Source organism: Cucurbita maxima, unplaced genomic scaffold (assembly GCF_002738345.1).
Source record: "Cucurbita maxima cultivar Rimu unplaced genomic scaffold, Cmax_1.0 Cma_Scf00039, whole genome shotgun sequence".
NCBI lineage: Eukaryota > Viridiplantae > Streptophyta > Magnoliopsida > Cucurbitales > Cucurbitaceae > Cucurbita > Cucurbita maxima.
In genome coordinates, this window is record NW_019272055.1 from 675,697 (window position 1) to 696,575 (window position 20,879).

The window sequence follows — 20,879 nt, forward strand, 5'->3', positions numbered from 1 at the left end:
ATTGTCGGAGGGGTCGAGAATCAAATATGGAAAAGACCTCGAAATTTAGATGAAGATTTGTGGAGCTTCTGTACAAGTCAAAGTTGGTGATCTTAGAGCTGTTACAGAAGACAATGAGAGCTTCCTTTTCATGTCCTGAATTTGAAGAGAGCCTACAAGTGTTATGGCCTTATACCGTGAATTCACGATGCATGTTAAATTTGAAGGTTATAGGAGCATGTTTAGAGTATAAACCAATGATACGGGTAAAATAGCAAAAAATTCCCTTACTATACCTTCTATGATGTTTTATGGTTTATATTAACTTCGACTAACCAAAAGTTTTTTATGGCATCTAGTTATGATGTTATGAAGCATAGAAATGATATGTATTTTTTGTGATAGGGCTATTATGAACAGAGTAGAACATCACATGACAGACCCTCTAAAGTCAGAACCATCAACTTAAAAACCTATGCATTATTTCGGAATTCATGTAGAAGTTAAAAGAACATTATGAATATTTCATCGATGTGATTGATAATTATTTAATGTATAAGTATCTTTATCAAATGCAACTAAAGTTTAAATATTTTTCTTGAAAAAGTAAGATTAAAATTGAAATTAATGTAGGTAAATCTATAAAAACACTATTATCATATCATAATAGACATGACAACAACCTTGTGTACTAAGCTTAATTTATAGGCAGTGATATTGTATTCCAACTCTACAAGTCAATATAATTTTGTGAAAATTGTGATGTAAGAGAAGAAATTAAGTCCTTGTAGAAATGGTCGCATAAAAAATTGAGTTATACGCCATTACCAGACCCTTCTTAGGAGATAGAGACTGCATATGAACTAGATTGCCTTTAAAACTATCTATAAAAGAGAGATTTTGGAAGAGTAGTAAAGTTAGTTTATAACACTTTAATAATTGGGATTGCCAAATATCATAATCGCACTCTTGTGGCAGCAGGACAGTGATTGTGTGACACTTGTTCTAACCTAGTGAACAAATCAGTCATGTGAAAATTGAACTTTGTGGACAATCTTAACGTATGATCGAGCCTCGAGTCACATTTGAGATTAAATATTTCATAAAATGTGAGGGAAGAAATGAGTTGAAAACAACTTGAAAGAAAGTAATGTTATATACTAAAAGCAAATAAGCAACAACCACAACTTTGATAGCGTATAAGTTGGTAGGAAGAATTGACAACTAGTCACATCCCCTGTAGTTCTTAGGTATTTTAGTCGTGACAGAAACACGCCTTCGAAAAATATGACCGTGACATCCTTACCCACTCAATTGGTTGACGTCTTTGTCAACCAACTCTTTGTGAACTTAGCGATGTAGGATAAGGTTGACTTCAAGTCTCTCGATGCATTTCCAGTTGATCTCAAATTAAAGAGCCACTTCTAATCTACCATGAACTATTGAAAATCAATTCTTGGTTCGTCAACTCTTCACATCTTATCAGCTAGAATCTCTCCTACTTTCTTCGTAGCGGGAGATCATACTGCCTTCTTGTGCTTAGTGTCTTCCTGGTTAGGATAGTAACGCTTCAAGTTACTGACATGGACAACAGGATTAGTTTGCATCCATAAGAGAAATTGAATCATGTATGATGTCTTCCCGACCTTCTTATGACTTCAGCTGGTCCATAGTATTTTTGCACCACTCGTTGGTTTTTATTGCTTTGAAATTGAAGCTGATCTAATCTTAGCGTGATTAGAACTCTTTCTATTTTGACATGGTTGTGGCCTACATTTTCTACCAGATCTTCTATTAATTTGTCTCAATGTTTTCTTGAATAAACATCAGTTTCTTCTAAAGTTTGTCTATACCCTTCAGTGAAAGTGTTGGTTTGGGATCTCTCTAGCATTCAGGGGATCACTGATACAAGCCTTTGCTGCTTTGCTGGTCTAATAAATACATGCAGCTATGGCTATTACTACCCCTGTAGTGCCATGCGTGAAAATGAGTGTAGAACTCCCTTGCAACATGTGAAGCGCATGAATGCTATTTTATTCGTTTGACCTTTGTTTGACTATTTTTCATCCCGATTTTGATACTAACTCTATTTTTATGAACGACCTACAAGCATGCTACATTCGGATAAATAACCACATGAACTAAGGCAAGTAATACTTGTAGGGATTATTAGGATGTGCTAGCATGCAAGTGCTTCTTACCTTAGGTGATTAGAATATGTATGTTAGGACTACAGAAGAGTAATTTCTTTTTTATGAGAATGCATTGTATGTATGATACGGAAAATTATCGATATATTGCTAGGGTAAGATTTTGGAATGCATGTTGTTTTTTAAATTTTTCCTAGAGATAGAAAGAAAATATGCATGACTAAAATATGATATGATACGAGTAATATGGATGAGTATACTATGTAAGATTTAAGATAAATGTTGTTTTAAATGCTTTCCATTGTGCTAGAAAGGAGGATGCTCTACAGTGACGTGTTCTAGCTTCTGGTTGAGCTTGTTTGTTTGCAAATGTTTTAGTTTCTACTTTTAGTGCTTAGGCGATTGATAAGATATCTCTCTAATAAACTTGCACGAATATTTTGATTATATATATCATGTACTAGGTGTTTAAGAGGATAATTTTCCTAGTAAAGCATGTACAAGAGAACCAAGTTAAGACTAGGGCATAAAACCTAGAGCGATTTCGAGCCAACTCAGGTTAGCACATTTTCAGTAGACTGAGCACTCTAGGCTCATAAGCAGCAATCAGAGATTTAGACCTGTGTGCACCCAGAATATAGACTAGCTGATGAGCTAGTCCTAAACGTCTTAGAAACAATAGTTGAGAATCAAATTACATAGACATCCTAAGAACTTAGAAAATCTCCATGACACCAAAGAAAAAATTTGAAGAACTTATGAGATCGCTTGTGACATGAATGAATCATTGTGAGTCATTATCATGTGTAGAATAAACCCACTTTAAGTAGGGACAGGAGACTACGTAAATAGTTAACTTAAAGGGTCACTATTTGTGTGTCGAATCTAACGTCAAAATTGGCTTCAGAACGGCCAAAGATGGTAGGAAAGAGTCCGAACAGCAAAAGCGGGATCCAAATAGTAAACCCAAGCCAAATGCACCTAATATGAGTCGCAGTTGCACCTAAAGATGTATGAAGGGGCGTAGGTCAGCAATTTCAATATTTATTTTTTTAACCCAAATCAACACAATTAAAAATGGATGGAATTTGAAGAAAACGAATCTACTTGCCAAAATAGTTTCTTCCAATAGACAATCTTTCCTTTACAAAAATGGACGGATCTAAAATTACACGTCCCTTCTCTTGTGAAAAAAAAAAACAAATCTTTTAAAAAACTTAGCTCTTCAAATCATTGTTTGATTTATTTCAAGAGTTTTCCACGAATCATTGATCTTTTGTTCAACTCATAGCAATGAACATCTATTGTGTGAAAATTCGATTCGCTAAACATAAGAAGTTTAGCCAAAACTTTCTAACTTTATTTTTTGAAAGTGTTTAGAAATCATATTCTTCGATTAGAGAATGAATAGCTCAGCTAATCAAACCCAACCTCAAAGATTGAAGATCTCATGAAAAAGGTTCAACAGATAATAGCACAGTTGAAGCTCGACGCTTACGTCACTTTTGAATAGTTCAACACAACGCTGTCATATTCCGAGCGTTCCATACCATCAAATTGCATAGAATAGAAAACAAAATACAAGAATATCCATAATCACCCATCCGATTTCATATCCTCAATAATTCGTGAACTTTGTCGAAGATTGGAGGCTTGTTGGGTGATACCACAAAAAAGACAATTAAGGGGGAGATGAAGCCAATGAAGATTCTATTCATGAATTCATATACCTTAGAGGATGGTTGGGAGAGAAGATCCACATTATTTAATTAAAAAGATGATTATGGATTTTTAAGTAATGAATACATCTTTATTGGTACGAGGTCTTTTGGAGAAACTAAAAGTAAAACCATGAAAGTTTATGTTCAAAGTGAACAATATCATACTAATGTGATTTTCGTGATTCCTAACATGATATCAGAGTCATACCCTTAACTTAGTCATATCAATAGAATTCTCAAATGTCGAACAAAGAAGTTGTGAGCCTCAAAGGTGTAGTCATAAGTGACTCGTGTCGAACAAAGGGTGTACTTTGTTCGAGGGCTCTAGAGAAGGAGTTGAGTCTCAATTAAGAGAAGGATGTTCGAGGGCTCCATAGGTCTTAGGAGATGCTCTATGTTGTATTTTGTTTGAGGACAGAATTGTTGGGGGAAGAGTTCCAAGTTGGCTAATTAAGGGAATGATCAAAGGTTTATAAGTAATGAATACTATCTCCTTTGGTATGAGACCGTTTGGGAAAACTAAAAGCAAAGTCATGAGAGTTTATGCTCAAAGTGGACAATGTCATTCCATTGAATATAAACGACGCGAGTATAAATAGGAAATGGTTTAATACTCTATTACGTCATGTAAATAGATTTTGTCATTTTTTTCAAAGTCGAAAGGTGAACTCTAACATAAAAGAAGATCCCTTAGCTTACTTAGTCGTTAAAATTGCTCAGTTTCATCCTATTTTGACAACTAAGAGATAGAGGATTCATACTCTGATGGCTATAACTTGACTCATTTGATTTAGGTTTGATACGTTTAGATTCTTTACTACCATTTTTTACTCTTCAAGATACGTCTTTTGACACTTTTAAAGACGTTTAAAGTTATTATGACTACTGTCTTGTCAATTTAAATTACTTATAGATAATTTTTTAGATTATTTTATGCAAATGAGGTGAGTCAATTACCATAATAGAATTCTAAATTATAATCACACGACTCCTTAGATGAAATTTGAGTTCAATGATAACTTTTTAAGCTAGCATCAAGGATGGGTAATGACCTTGTCTTAAACCAACCAAGTAAGCAGTTCTATTGTTGGATGCCCACATACTTGGTTTAATGACTTGTATGTTGTATGAATAACACGTACATTATGACCTTTATACGTGTCATATTTTGTGATGTTATGATATTTGATGTGTGATATGTTATGTGACGATTTATGATATGATATGAGTTATGCTATAATATGAAGGTTATATGATGCATGAACCTCCATATGTCACAACATGTATACTATGTTAACATGTTTGAAGGGAATGAACTCTTCATCCACGTAGCGGAAACATTGTCAACTGTTTTGATTTTTATTAAGAATTAAAACAAAGCAATAAATACAAGAGTAAAAACTCTACCTTTGTAGAAACCCTAGCTTGTAAGACTCCTCGGAGTATTCCAACCATGTAGAAGTTTTTCAACATTCCACAAGATCTTTCTTACTATGACTCGAACACAAGGTCAAGACTTGTGGGAGCCTTTTCAAAGAAAATCCCAAAGGAATTGGAGAAAGAGAGCTTCGAGAATTGTCTGGAGATGTACTTTCATTCTCCATGTGGGAGAGATCATATGTCTTTGGCTCAACCCGAGAGTCCTATTTATAGGAACTCTTGGAGAATATTTGTCAAATAATATATTTCCGTATTTGATATATTAGGATATAATACCTTAAATAAATCATATTTAGATATGATAAGATATCCTAATATATATTTAACTAATTTAAATCTTATTCAAATTTTAAATATATTTTTATTTAAGGTATCAAAATACATTAATTTAATATTTTATTGTATCAAATATAATAAATATATTTTTTATTTAATATATATAATATATTAAATATTAATTTAAATCTTTAAATTAATATATATTTTCTATTTATATTTAATATATTAAATATTAATCTGACCTTTCAAATTAAATATATTTTCTCTATTTATTTAATATATTTAATATATTTGATTTAAATATATTTACTCTATTTATTTAATATATCTAATATATTAAATATTAATCTGACATTTCAAATTAAATTTATTTTCTGCTTTGGGTTTATTATATCTAATATACTATTTTGAACCTTCAAATTTTTTTCAAGTAAATTGAACCTTTTAGCGTTATTATGAGCTAACAAGGGACCTTATGGATCTATCGATTATAAACTTCAATGATACAAAATTAATTAATCAAACTCTTTAATAAAACAATTTTCATTCATTAACTAAAGTCACAACACTATCGACTTAGAGTTGCACTCTTATGCACTGTAGAATAAGTTATGTCCATTGATATAACCATTACAAGCAAGTCGATTCTTTCAAAAGCCGTTTTACCCCTGTAATTACATCTTTCACCTTAATTGATTCTCTAATGAACAATTTGTTTATGATCCAATCATAAAACAAGTCTCTCTCAGACTAATGAGAGGGTGGGTTCCCATTGTTCAAATCCCGGAATCAGTACTTGAAGAACAACTCATCTACTTTCTTTATATGGAAGGGAGTGAATTTCATCTTATGATATTATGTTCCCAACTCCCTATTTGGTCAAGTCCCCAAAATGGTAGGCATATTGAATCGGCTAAAAGAGTCATTCTTACCCATGTAAATTAAAGGACAAGCCCTCACAGACACGAGTTCATAACTCACTCAGGATTAAGATCGAGTCGCATATGATCATCATGTGAAATATTAATCTTCTCAATTAACGGATTTATAAAGAGAGATTAAATATTTATTGGTCCACCTACCCCACTTACATGTTTCCACATAAATGATTTGGATCAAATCATTTGTAACGATTACAAAGTGGGTCGTATCAATAGTGTTACCAGGATAAGGCACCCAACCTTATCCATATACTATAGACTCTTTAGGTTAATAACCTTTGATTTTTATATCAGGGATAATAATTGAATTACAAATAAAATAATAAAAATTATTGTTAAAAACTAAATAATTAATTAGGAGGGTTTGGGGCATAAATTCGAACAATCTCCCACTTGCACTAAAGCGGGTGAGACATGTGTCCTAGGGCATATTCTATACCCAACATGTTCTCCCACTTGCCTAGAACCATTTTATATAAATCAAAATAATTATCATTAAAAGTCATCTTGGTCACTACGGCGATGCTTTCTCTCAATATCATTCTTTATAGATTGATCTTTTATAGTTTCCTTAATATTAGTCTTTGTGTAACTATCATTACAATGAAAAGTGACCGACTAAATCATATCTGAAACACCTTTCAAATGTTTAAGAAATTATTATAGTCATACAAGTCATTTTGTTGCTTTACAAGCAAAAAATATTATGCTTGTATACCATACTTCACAATCTAAGGTAAAATTGATCTCAACATAAATTTCTCTAAATTTATGTAACTAGTGTATCACTTAAAGATCAAATCTTTAACTCCATACCCAAAATGAAAAATTCTCATTATCCATCGATACTCTGAGAAAACTTTAATTTTTTACTTAATGGTCATATCATTAGTTTAACTAATATAATCCAACTAACTGTATATTTAACGTTAATTCTCCTATACGCATTAATTGTCTCCCACTCAGGAAAGATAATTAATCATACTCTCAACATTTGAGGTTACTTACGATACTATGACTTAATATTTCAATGATCATTATCATTCTTGAAGTCTTGCATCAAATATTTGACAACAATTTTGTCAATATAATACACATGAGACAATATTATCGTTTGTCCTTAAATGTTTATTTTTAAGAGATAGAGATAGGTTAAATTCATTTCAAAAATGAATTTTTACTCTTTTAGCAAACCTTTGGCTTTTGATTTTTAATAATAAATCCATATAATAATATGGGTAGATGCATCCTCTTAGATTTCTTTTCACAAAAGAATTTTAAATATTCATTTAACATATTTTATATAAAAATAAATCAGAGAATAATAATAGACTCTAAAAGACAAAGACGGTAAAGGTTCTTCATTCATTTACTAAAGGGTCAGGTTCAGGTTCAGTAGTTCAGTTCGTAAACTCTTGAGTCTTGAAAAGCAGCTAATTCATTGATTCTTTCACTGTAATCATTCATCTTGTCTTGCTTTCGTCTTTCCTTCCTGTTTACCGAGTTCAATGAAGGAAAAAATAGGGAGAGGAGTCAATCAAAGAGCTATTGAATATGCTTTACCTTGTTCAAGAATAGTGAAGGAGGTAATCTCAGCCTATTTACCTTGTGAAAGAAAATGAGAGTAAGAAAATCATCATTTGTCTTGAGAATGCCAAACATCGATGCAAAGGTTAGATTGAACCACTTCTATCGACCCAACTAGTCCTCTAACAAGCAAGTAAGCCAACTAGTAGGTTAGCTCTCTACATTAGAGCTTTGGTCGGTGGCGGATACCTTCTTATCTATACATAATTTTCTTTTTGTAGATCCATTTATATCCTATGAGTTTAACAAGAACATCTACAAATCCCTAGATTTTATGACTTGAACTTATTTATCATTAGTCACATCCCTCATAACTGTTGGGTAATAAGTCTTCAAATTGGACATCTAGCATGACAATTTGAATTTTAGTACTCACTCTATTAAAGGTGCATGTGTTTCATTTGAAACTTTAGAAAATCACGTGTGTCATACAAATATGTTTTTCTATTTAAAATTAAATAAAAGACTACTTTGTTTCTCGCCTACACTTGGGCATAGTTTTGAACATATTCAACCTATTTGAATTTGTCTTAGCATATATGCTTAATTCCCGTTATAGAAGTGTTGAAAACTAAGTTTACTATTCTTCCATAATCTCAAAAATTGTCTTCGTAATAGCTTATAATTCATTATGCCATCCCTATTGCATATTCTAACCGGAGTTTGGTAATAGCTTATAATTCTTTATTTTTAATACGTGATTATATCTAATATACTCTTGTTTTCTCCTTTTACATCACAATTTATCACAATTTTACAAAATTGTATTAGGTTGAGTTGGAAATCAATTCCACTTTCTATCGAGTAATTTTGGTACACAATGTTCTCATACTATTCATTATGATTTGATCATAATGTTTTGATAGATTTATCAAAATGGATTTCAACTTTAGTCTCTTATATATTGAATAATCATCGATCAAATTGATAAAATATTAACAATATTATTTGGATTTTCCATTTTTTCTTGATTCTCTAATCATGAATATCTCAATATTTCGTAGTATAGTAAGTGTTTAAACAATTTTGAAAAAATAAACTTTATTAATTCAAAGTAATTCATACGGTATGAACTACTCAATAATAAAGTTTGAGAAATTGAATTTGTGTCAGGGTTACTAAAAACACCATTTAGTAACAATTTTTACTTTAACACTCTACTATATCTATTGAGATTGATTTCGTAGTGTCAACCAGTAGAATCTATTCTACCTCATCAAGTATTTTTCAAGAATTACATATAAATGTAATGACAAACAAATCTTGATAGTAAGTCTTATATCAACTATCCACGTGGTGTCACTTAGTCTCCACCAACAATCTAGTAAATCAAATTTACTGTCATTTAGATTTTTGTTTTTGGAGTAGTTTTGAAAATTTCTCTCACTATGACTAGATTACAAACTATTTCCTATCATGGGTTTTTCTTGAATTTTTGTAATACTTAATTTCAAAATCATTTAGATAACTATTAGCTTTTTTTGACTTAAACATCATGCATGCTTTTGTCATTTTCTTATCTTTTAGTCATAACATCCAACATGTCAATCAGAGGACATGAACAAAACTTTCTCATCACCTTTGATTCACCAATTATATGCTTTTCGAATAATTCAATTTGCATTGACAATATGTCTTGAGAATATTTCTCAATAAAGATAACAAAAAAAAAAAAAAAAAAATTATATATTACCATCATATAGTGCTAATATTATTTTTCCAAATATTAAAATTTTCTCAATCTGACTTTATCAGTACTGAAAATTAAACAATCGACATAATTTGAACATAATATTTGAAATATATAAAATATTATTTAATTACAAAAAATCTATCCATCCATCCAATTTCACCAAAGAAAACCAACAATTTTATAAAATGAACCGTATAAATCATTTATGATACTTTAGTGATTTAGAACAAGTGCCGTCTTAGGGTAGGTCAAGTGTTCTTTCACTAAACTGAGACAATCTCAACTAAATATTATACGGGAATAACTCTTATTTCTATAATATTTAGTTACCATTAGTTCAATCAAGAACATCATTAACAACCTTAATGATTTCTTTGTAAATGTAACCCATCATTTTAGATCCCATAGTTTTATCCCAACAAGTGCGGCAGTAGTTAGGTCAAGTATTGGAAATAAAATTACTATCTTATCTTTCTCAAGAGTTCACCCTAATATTGACCCATGCAAACACTCTCATGTTATGAACCAATGATGGAGACCATAGGATATGTTACACATTTCCTTCTCCCATTTACTATAAATACTTTCTCAAGATTCACCTTGATATTGACTCATACAAACACGTTCTGTAGGGGATAGTCCAAAAGCTGCCACAAGGCCCCGCATGAATATCACGGTGTGAATCAATAATAGAGAACGTAGGATATCTTGACATGTGCCCTTAATATCTTTATATTGAACATCCTTCTCCCACTAATTATTTAGAAATAGGCTTTTCCATTACTCAAAGTTAATCTCATTTGTCTTAGTTTCCAATCTACCCTTTCATAACTCTTATGTTTGTTGGATTGTTTTAATGTGATTGTCAAGTTTTAAAACTATTAAAAAACTAATCACATCATTATGAGTATGATTAATGAAATTAAAATAAAATTTGACTAATTCAACTCCCATGTTAGTTCACAAGGAGAGGTGTTCTATTTTTGTCAGTTTAAATACCTCAGCCTATTTAGAACGAGCCCTTAGACAGAGTTCCCTTATAGTCAATTTTTATAAACTATTAAAAAACTCCCTTATAGTCAATTTTTATAAACTATTAAAAAACTAATCATATGAGTCTCTTAATAAAATTAAATAAAATTTGACTAATTCAACTCCCATGTTGGTCCCCACGTAGAGGTGTTCCATTTTTGTCAGCTAACTCAGCCTAGCTAGAACCAGCCTTGAACAGAGTTCCTTATAGTCAATTTTTATTTATCATTCATTAGTCTTTAATTAACTATTAATTACTAGACTAGTGAACCTACCTAATTAAACAGTTTTTATTCCTATTAAAAATTAATTCAATTATTTAATACTCCTAAAATTATAGCATTTTTAGGTAAATATTATACATTTACTAGCATAACAAGACAATAGTATAGAAAATACATGCTAATTAGGAAATATCTTTATTCTTATTCAGGAAACGTAAGTTCCCTTATAGTCAATTTTTATTTATCATTCATTAATCTTTAATTAACTATTAATTACTAGACTAATGAACATACCTAAATTAAACTGTTTTTTATTAAAAACTAATTCAATTATTGTATACTCTTAAAATTCTAGCCGGTAAATATTATGCATTCAATTTAAGAAATATATATCCTAATTTAATCGTAACAATTATAGACAATGGTATATGGAAAATACATGATAATTAGGAAATATCTTTATTCTTATTCTTAAGAAACAACCTAACCAAATTTTCCAAATATAACATTTATATTAAAAAAAGAATTGAAATGCCTTTAAATTTTAACCTAAATGAAATATCTTTATTCTTATTTTTAGGAAACAACCTAATAAACTGTTTTTTATTAAAAACTAATTCAATTATTGTATACTCTTAAAATTCTAGCCGGTAAATATTATGCATTCAATTTAAGAAATATATATCCTAATTTAATCGTAACAATTATAGACAATGGTATATGGAAAATACATGATAATTAGGAAATATCTTTATTCTTATTCTTAAGAAACAACCTAACCAAATTTTCCAAATATAACATTTATATTAAAAAAAGAATTGAAATGCCTTTAAATTTTAACCTAAATGAAATATCTTTATTCTTATTTTTAGGAAACAACCTAATAAACTGTTTTTTATTAAAAACTAATTCAATTATTGTATACTCTTAAAATTCTAGCCGGTAAATATTATGCATTCAATTTAAGAAATATATATCCTAATTTAATCGTAACAATTATAGACAATGGTATATGGAAAATACATGATAATTAGGAAATATCTTTATTCTTATTCTTAAGAAACAACCTAACCAAATTTTCCAAATATAACATTTATATTAAAAAAAGAATTGAAATGCCTTTAAATTTTAACCTAAATGAAATATCTTTATTCTTATTTTTAGGAAACAACCTAATAAACTGTTTTTTATTAAAAACTAATTCAATTATTGTATACTCTTAAAATTCTAGCCGGTAAATATTATGCATTCAATTTAAGAAATATATATCCTAATTTAATCGTAACAATTATAGACAATGGTATATGGAAAATACATGATAATTAGGAAATATCTTTATTCTTATTCTTAAGAAACAACCTAACCAAATTTTCCAAATATAACATTTATATTAAAAAAAGAATTGAAATGCCTTTAAATTTTAACCTAAATGAAATATCTTTATTCTTATTTTTAGGAAACAACCTAACAAAATTTTCCAAAAATCAATTTTGTATTCTTTATAAAAGTTTAGGGATCAAAATAGAACCCACACCCTTTCGAACCAAAACCTTAATCAAACGTCATACCAACTCAACCTTAAAAAATCAAGCGTTATAGGCCAACTCAAAAAAAAAAAAAAAAAATCATTTTTGTATTCTTTATAAAGGTTTAGGGATCAAAATATTAAACATGGGATAATGTAATTGCTAAATCCATATAGAATAGGATATGAACTCATGCCCCTTTCAAACCAAAACCTTAATCTAGCACCTTAGACCAACTCGACCATCCCAACTTTAATGCTTAAAAAAAATTAAACAATCCATAATCTTTATAAAGGTTTAGGGATTGTTTGAGATTGAAATTTGAACCCTCCCCTTTTGGGCAATTGTTGAGGGTAGAATTTGAACTCATGCTCTTTCGGACGAACCTTAATCTAGCATCTTAGACTAACTCTAATATTAATAGTCAAATTCTAGACATTAATGTTCACATATTCCTTAAAAAGGTATAGAAATGAAAATAGAATAGGGATCAACTAAAGCATTATAAGAGAAAAAATACCTTTAGACCAACTTGGTCATCTTTAACTCTAATATATAAAATGTACATATATTTAATGTAACAACCAAAGAATCTACCTAGGCCTGTATGGAACTGCCACAAAGCCATCCAATGGTTGAGATTGCCTAAGGGGACGAGAATCAAATATGGAAATCCTCGAAATTTAGATGAAGATTTGTGGAGCTTCTATACAAGTCAAAGTTGGTGATCTTAGAGCTATTAAAGAGGACGATGAGAGCTTCCTTTTCATGCGCTGAATTTGAAGAGAGCCAAATAACGAAAAATGCCCTTACTATACCTTCTATATTTTTTTATGACTTATATTAACTTCGACTAACCTGAAGTTTTATATGGCATCTAGTCATGATGTTATGAGGCATAGAAATAATATGTATTTTTTTGTGATAGGAGTAGAACATCACAAGCTTAGGTTATTCCCTTAGCTTTTTATGATAGACCCTCTAAAATTCATGAGAGATATAGGAGTATAGCCAATTCAAGTAAGTTGAATTTGAGAAAAAACACATCCATGACCCTGAGCCTAATACAACGCCCAAACAACTAGGTGTCACTAAATATAAGAGACTCAAATATACTATATATCTTAAGTCATCTTAAACCTCCACCTATGCAATACACCATGATCACATGTATATTCTTTTTATAGGATGTTAGACTAATATTATTTCACGAGAGATGTAGGAGATGCTCCGTCTATTGGCTAAAACTAAAATTTGAATTGTGATTTGAGTCCTGAACATAGATTTTTCTAAAATTCATGATATTTAACGGTCATATAACCTAGCTAGTCCTTTTAGAGGAGTGTTTTTAGGTGTAGAACTAGAAAGTATAGTGTATGGAAAAAAAGTACACAACCTGATGAGACCCACCTCCGACCTATACGATACACCAAGATCACATGTTTTTCTCACTTCAATGGGTGGAATGCCATGTCCATATTCTTTTTGTAGGATGTTAGACTCATACTATATCATGGGGTATGCATGAGAATGTTGAGGGGTGAAACCATAATTTAAATTCTTATTTGAGTCCCGAACATAGGTTTTTCTCAATTTCATAATTCTTCTTTTCTAGGAACATAGGTTTTATGTATTACAAAAGATTGAGATATTCATGATTATAGAACACTAAAAAAAAACCACAAATTATTTTTTCTTAAAAGATGATACTTGTCTTTCTTTGGAATTAATTTAATTAATATCAACTTGAATAAAATGAAAAAACTAATAAGAAGTAATTCTCACGAAGTTCGGACCCAAATGGTCTTGTGAATATAGAAGTCAAAGAACATTATGAATATTTCATGGATCTGATCGATAACTATTTAATGTATAAGTATCTTTATCAAATGCAACTAAAGTTTAAATATTTTTCTTGAAAAGTTCAAAAAAAAAAAAAAGTGAGATTAAAGTTGAAATTCACGTTTGTATTCTAACTCTATGAATAGTATAATTTTGTGAAAATTGTGATGTAAGAGAAGAAAATAAGTCCGGGTAGAAATTGCCACATAAAAAATGAGTTATACGTCATTACTAAACTCTTCTGAGGAGATAGAGACTCCATATGAACTTGATTTCCTTTAAAACTATCTATAAGACAGGGATTATGGAAGAGTAGTAAAGTTAGTTTATAACACTTTAATAATTGGGATTGCCCAATGTCATAAAAGCACTCTTGTGGCAACAGGACAACAATTGTGTGACACTTGTTCTAACCTAGTGAACAAGTTAGCCATGTGAAAATTGAACTTTGTGAACAATTTTAATGTATGATCGAGCCTCGAGTCACATTTGAGATAAAATATTTCATAAAAAGTGAGTTGAAAACAACTCGAAAGAAAGTAATGTTTTATGCTAAAAGCAAATAAGCAACAACCACAACTTTGATGGCATACAACCTAGTAGGAAGAATTGACAACTACTCACATCCCCTATAGTTCTTAGGTATTTAGTCGTGACAGAAACACGCCTTCGACAAACATGACTGTGACATCCTTACCCACTCAATTGGTTGACGTTCAACCAACTTTTTGTGAACTTAGAGATGTAGGATAAGGTTGACTTCAAGTCTCTCGATGTGTTTCCAGTGGATCTCAAATTAAAGAGCCTCTTCTAATCTACCATGAACTATTGAAAATCACTTCTTTGTTTGTCAACTCTTCACGTCTTATCAGCTAGAATCTCTCCTACTTCCTTCGTAGTAGGAGATCATGCTGTCTTCTTGTGTCTAGTGTCTTCCTGGTTAGGGTAGTAACGTTTCAAGTTACTAACATAGACAACAAGGATAGTCTGCATCCATTAGAGAAATTGAGTCATGTATGATGTATTCTCGACCTTCTTAATGACTTCAGCTGGTCCATAGTACTTTTGCACCTGGTTTTTATTGCTTTGAAATTGAAGTTGATCTCATCTTAGCATGATTAGAACTCTTTCTATTTTGGCATTGTTGTGGCCTACATTTTCTACCCGATCTTCTCTTAATTTGTCTCGATTTTTTCTTGAGTAAACACGAGTTACTCCGAAAGTTTTTTTACACCCTTAAGTGAAAGTGTTTGGTTTGGGATCTCTCTAGCATTCAGGTGATCACCTTTGGAGGTCTAATAAACTTAACTTTCAACCAGTTGTTTAGCTATTTGTGCAGTTCATAACCCATCCATCCAGACTGTACCCATGTATCTGACCCATAACCACAACACCCATCTATCAACATGCAGATATACTACCCCTGCAGTGCCATGCGTTAAAATGAATGTAGAACTCCCTCATGTGAAGTGCGTGAATGCTATTATATTTGTTGGACTATTTTTCCTCCCGATTTTGATACTAATCCTATTTTTATGCTAATTAGGAGCTACAAGCATAAAAGCAAGCTCAAAAAGGTATGCTACATCCTGATAAGTAGCCGTAAGTTACTTCGAAAGTTTGTCTGCACCCTTTAGTGAAAGTGTTGGTTTGGGATCTCTCTCTAGCATTCAAGTGATCGCTGACATGAACTTGGTCTAATAAACTCAACTTTCAACAAGTTGTTTAGCTATTTGTGCAGTTCAAAACCAGTCCATCCAGCTTGTACCCCTATATCTGACCCATAACCGCAACCCCCATCTATCAACGTGGAGCTATACTACCCCGGTAGTGCCATGCGTGAAAATGAGTGTAGAACTCCCTCATATGAAATGCGTGAATGCTATTATATTCGTTGGATTATTTTTCATCCCGAAGCTGATACTAACCCTATTTTTATGTTAATTAGGTCCTACAAATGAATTTTTGTGTTAATTAGGAGCTATAAGCATAAAAGCAAGCTCGAAAAGGCATGTTACATCCTGATAAGTAGCCGCATGGACGTCAAGTAATACTTATAGGGATTGTTAGGATGTACTAGCATGCAAGTACTTCTTACCTTAGGTGGTCAGAATATGCATGTTAGGACTACATAAGAGTAACTTTGGATGAGAATGCATTGTATGTATGATACGGAAAATTATCGATATATCCCTAGGATATGATTTTGAGATGCAGGTTGTTTTTTATATTTTTTTTTTTTTGTAGAGATAGAAAGAGTTTTCCACGAACCATTGATCTTTTGTTCAAGTCATAGCGATCAACCTTATAAAAATTTGATTTGCTAAACATAAGAAGTCGAGAAGTTTTGCCAAAACTTTCTTTGTGGCCTTCAAAGGTAAGCTTGCTTAGCTTGAATTTTTTATATTTATCTCAATTTTCTTTTTAAAGTGTTTAGAAATCATCATTAGATCAAACCTCAAAGATTGAAGATCTCATGCAAGAGGTTCAACAAATAATAACAAAATTGAGTTTCGACAAGTCACTTTTAAAGAGTTCAAATATAAGTACCCTATATTTTCATCAATCTAACACCATGTTCATCACTATCGTATTCCGGTTCCAAACCATCAAACCACATAGGATAGAAAACAAAATACAAGAATATTCATAATCACCCATCTGATTTTGTATCCTCAATAATTCGTGAACTTTGTCGAAGATTGGATGCTTGTTGGGTGATACCACAAAAAAGACAATTAAGGGGGAGATGAAGCCAATGAAGATTCTATTCATGAATTCATATACCTTATGTTTGAGGATGGTTGGAAGAGAAGATCCACATTATTTAATTAAAAAGATGATTATGGATTTTTAAGTAATGAATACATCTTTATTGGTACGAGGTCTTTTGGAGAAACTAAAAGTAAAGCCATGAGTTTATGTTCAAAGTGAACAATATCATACCATTGTGATTTTTGTGATTTCTAACATGATATCAGAGTTATACCTTTAATTTAGTCATATCAATAGAATCCTCAAATGTCGAACAAAGAAGTTGTGAGCCTCAAATGTGTTGTCAAAAGTGACTCAAGTGTCGAACAAAGGGTATACTTTGTTCACCCTTTGTTCGAGGGATCCAGAGAAGGAGTCTGAGTCTCGATTAAGAGAAGGATGTTTGAGGGCTCCATAGGTCTTAGGGGAGGCTTTATGGTGTACTTTGTTTGAGGATAGAATTGTTGGGGGAGGAGTTCCACATCGGCTAATTAAGGAATGATCGTAAGTTTATAAGTAATGAATACATCTCCATTGGTATGAGACTGTTTGGGGAAATTAAAAGCAAAGTCATGAGAGTTTATGTTCAAAGCGGACAATGTCATACCATTGAAGAAAAACGGTATGAGTATAAACAGGGAATGGTTTAATACTATATTCCGTAATGTAAATAGATTATGAAATGATTGCAACGACTCAGTGCCTAATTTTGTCATCACTCACATGTATTTTATAGGTCTTTGGATGTTTCATTATTCACCCCTTTTTTTTCTTGCTATAACTTATATATCTTAATTTGGGTGAGGTAATTTTAGAGATTGGAGGATGAAAGAAGGAGAATAAGAGGGCGTTAATGCTTTAACGACACGCGAACACTAAATCTTTTATTTGTAGATTAGCTTAAGAGAATTTTTGGTTCCCCTGGAAAACAAAGTCGGCCTCTTCGTGTCGCATACCCATTGCGCGGGCTTGGCAACCCTACTAGGACTGTGTCAGTATAATTTTTCTTGTGTTGTTTTTAGATGTGTTCTTGTGTATTTTATCTCTCTTTCTATTGTGTACATGCACGTACACAGACCTCCTACCTGAACTTTACCATTAGGATTAGAATCGAGGATGAGTGTTGGCGACCTTTGAGGAGTTGAATGTGATGACGGAGAATTAAGGAAAAAAATTTGTTCTACATCGATTAGTTTTCAAAGTCGAAAGGTGAACTCTAATATAAAAGAAGGTCCTTTAGCTTACTTAGTCATTAAAATGGCTCAGTTTCCTCCTATTTTGACAACTTAGGGCTAGAGAATTCATATTCTCATGGCTATAACTTGACTCATTTGATTTAGGTCTGATACGTTCAGATCATTTACTAAAGACGTTTAAAGTTAGTATGGCTACTGTCTTACCAATATAAATTACTTATAGATAAGTTTTTAGATTATTTTATGCAAATTAGTTGAGTCAATTACCGTAATAGAATTCTAAATTATAATCGGAGGACTCCTTTGGTGAAATTTGAGTTCAATGATCAACTTTTTAAGCTAGCATCAAGGATGGGTAATGACCTTGTCCTAAACCAACCAAAGTAAGCAGTTCTATTGTTGGACGCCCACAGACTTGGTTTAATGACTTGTATGCTGTATGAATAACAAGTACATTATGACCTTTGTACGTGTCATATTTTGTGATGTTATGATATTTGATGTGTGATATGTTATGTGATGATTTATGATATGATATGAGTTATGCTATAATATGAACTATGTATGGTATGATATGAAGGTTATATGATGCATGAACCTCCATATGTCACATCATGTATACTATGTTAGGATGTTAATATTATGCCTATGAGATATTGAAAAGTCATGTATGTTAACCATAAAAGATATACCTGCATGTGTAATAGAAACGTTATGTCATGAAAAGGAATGAAGATATGATTTGCATCATAAATATGTATCATGATTTGAAACTATGAGATCTCAAACATATTTTATTTCACATGCATCGGGATACTTCTCTAATGATTAGTACAACGCATACACTATAATATTATGTACTCCAAGATATTGTGTGTGCTCCTTTGCTTCTATGGCTTTCAGTAGTGTGAGTACACACTAGCCCATAGGCAGGCCTAGGCGTACATAAACGAGCCCTCTAATGTAAACATGTGCACGTACATAGGTCGTGTATAAAGTAGTACTACATCCAACTCTGTCCGGACTAGAAAGTAGAAACTAAAGCCATGATATTTTATTAAAGGATAAGTCTGACTATAATTGCATGTGATAGCATTTCTCAACTCCAACCGTTAGTTACTTACCAAGTATTTCTTTAAATACTTAAAGTGACGTGCTATATCTTTTCAAGTAAAGATAAGATACCCGACGGCATCAATGTGGAGGCCATAGAAATAATGTTAGAGCAGCCACATTTACATTTAATGGTGTAACCCTTAAGTTAGATTAGGACATTTTCATTACTTTAAAATTCTTATTATTTCAATTGTGTTGTCACATCATTATTATATTTTAATGAACTTCACGAATGTTTAATTCCATGAGAACGTTTTAGTTAATTATTTTTTAAGTATTTTTCACATATATTAAACATATCATGCATGTGAATTCACGCTTAAATCTACCTTTGTGAATGTTTGATTAATCCACCACACCTAAATGGTGTGAAAGTTATCTTATTTATAATCAAATGAATTACAAGGATATGAAAATAGTAATAAATGGAAAAAATGGTGTGAAAGTTATCTTATTTATAATCAAATGAATTACAAGGATATGAAAATAGTAATAAATGGAAATAACAATAAAGAGAAAGATACGATAATAAGGCAAATATCTAATATTTGCCTTATAATAAAATATCAAATATAATATATATGATAAACAATAATTTATTACTAAATATCCTTAACACCCCACCGCAAGCTAAGCGTCGGATTTAAACGAACGTGAAGCTTGAATCTGAAAAATTTAAAGAGGTTGAGAAACACTTTTCATGAAGATGCTAACAACCCGGTTCTTGGCCATCAAAAATTGCAGAGGGATCGCCGCTCAGCGGCGATGCTGCCTTGGCTTCGACGAGAATATGTCTAACCCATGAAGAGGGATTGTCGCTTAGCGACGATGCTGCCTTGGCTCTGGTGAGAATATTTCTAACCCCAAGAAGTAGAAGGGGAAACCTAGAGCAAGGGACAAAGACAATGTTGAAGCCAGAAGAGTCGCCACATTGGGCGAAGGAGCCAATTTTGGCGAGAAGGGCAGTCGGAAGAATCGCCTCATTGGGCGAAGAAGCCAATTTTGGCAGGAAGGGCGGCGGGCACTTGGTTGGCTAATAGGCCAGTGCGGCACCCAGATTCCGAAGGTAAATCTCTGCAAAAGGTTGATAAGTTTAGGTTAGGGTTTATGTGAAGGATGAAGGTTGATTGGGAAGAAAATGAGAGAGACTATATTGGCCAAGGGGAAAACCGATTGGGTTGGAAAAGGTGAGGTTGTATGTACAGAGTATGACGAAAGGTGATTTGGAGGTCAATAAGGTGGAGCCAAAGAGTAATCAATCGGCTCCGACTACGGCAGCCATGAAGACTGCCCCTGCGGCATCAAAACCAGCAGGGGTGGTGGAGAAGAAGATTAGAGGATTCAAAAGCCATTGAAAAGAAAGGATCAGAGTTGTTAAACCGAAAGGGCTCTGATACCA

General features: G+C 31.9%; 1 long non-coding RNA gene across 1 annotated transcript in view; it reads right to left on the reverse strand.

Annotated features, from left to right (window-relative positions):
- Positions 1 to 3,513, reverse strand: part of LOC111469351 — a 27,395-nt gene extending 23,882 nt beyond the window's left edge. Inside the window, exon 1 of the long non-coding RNA XR_002714855.1 lies at positions 3,488 to 3,513. This is a non-coding gene — a long non-coding RNA (uncharacterized LOC111469351). The remainder of the gene's footprint in view (positions 1 to 3,487) is intronic.
- Positions 3,514 to 20,879: the final 17,366 nt, after the last annotated feature.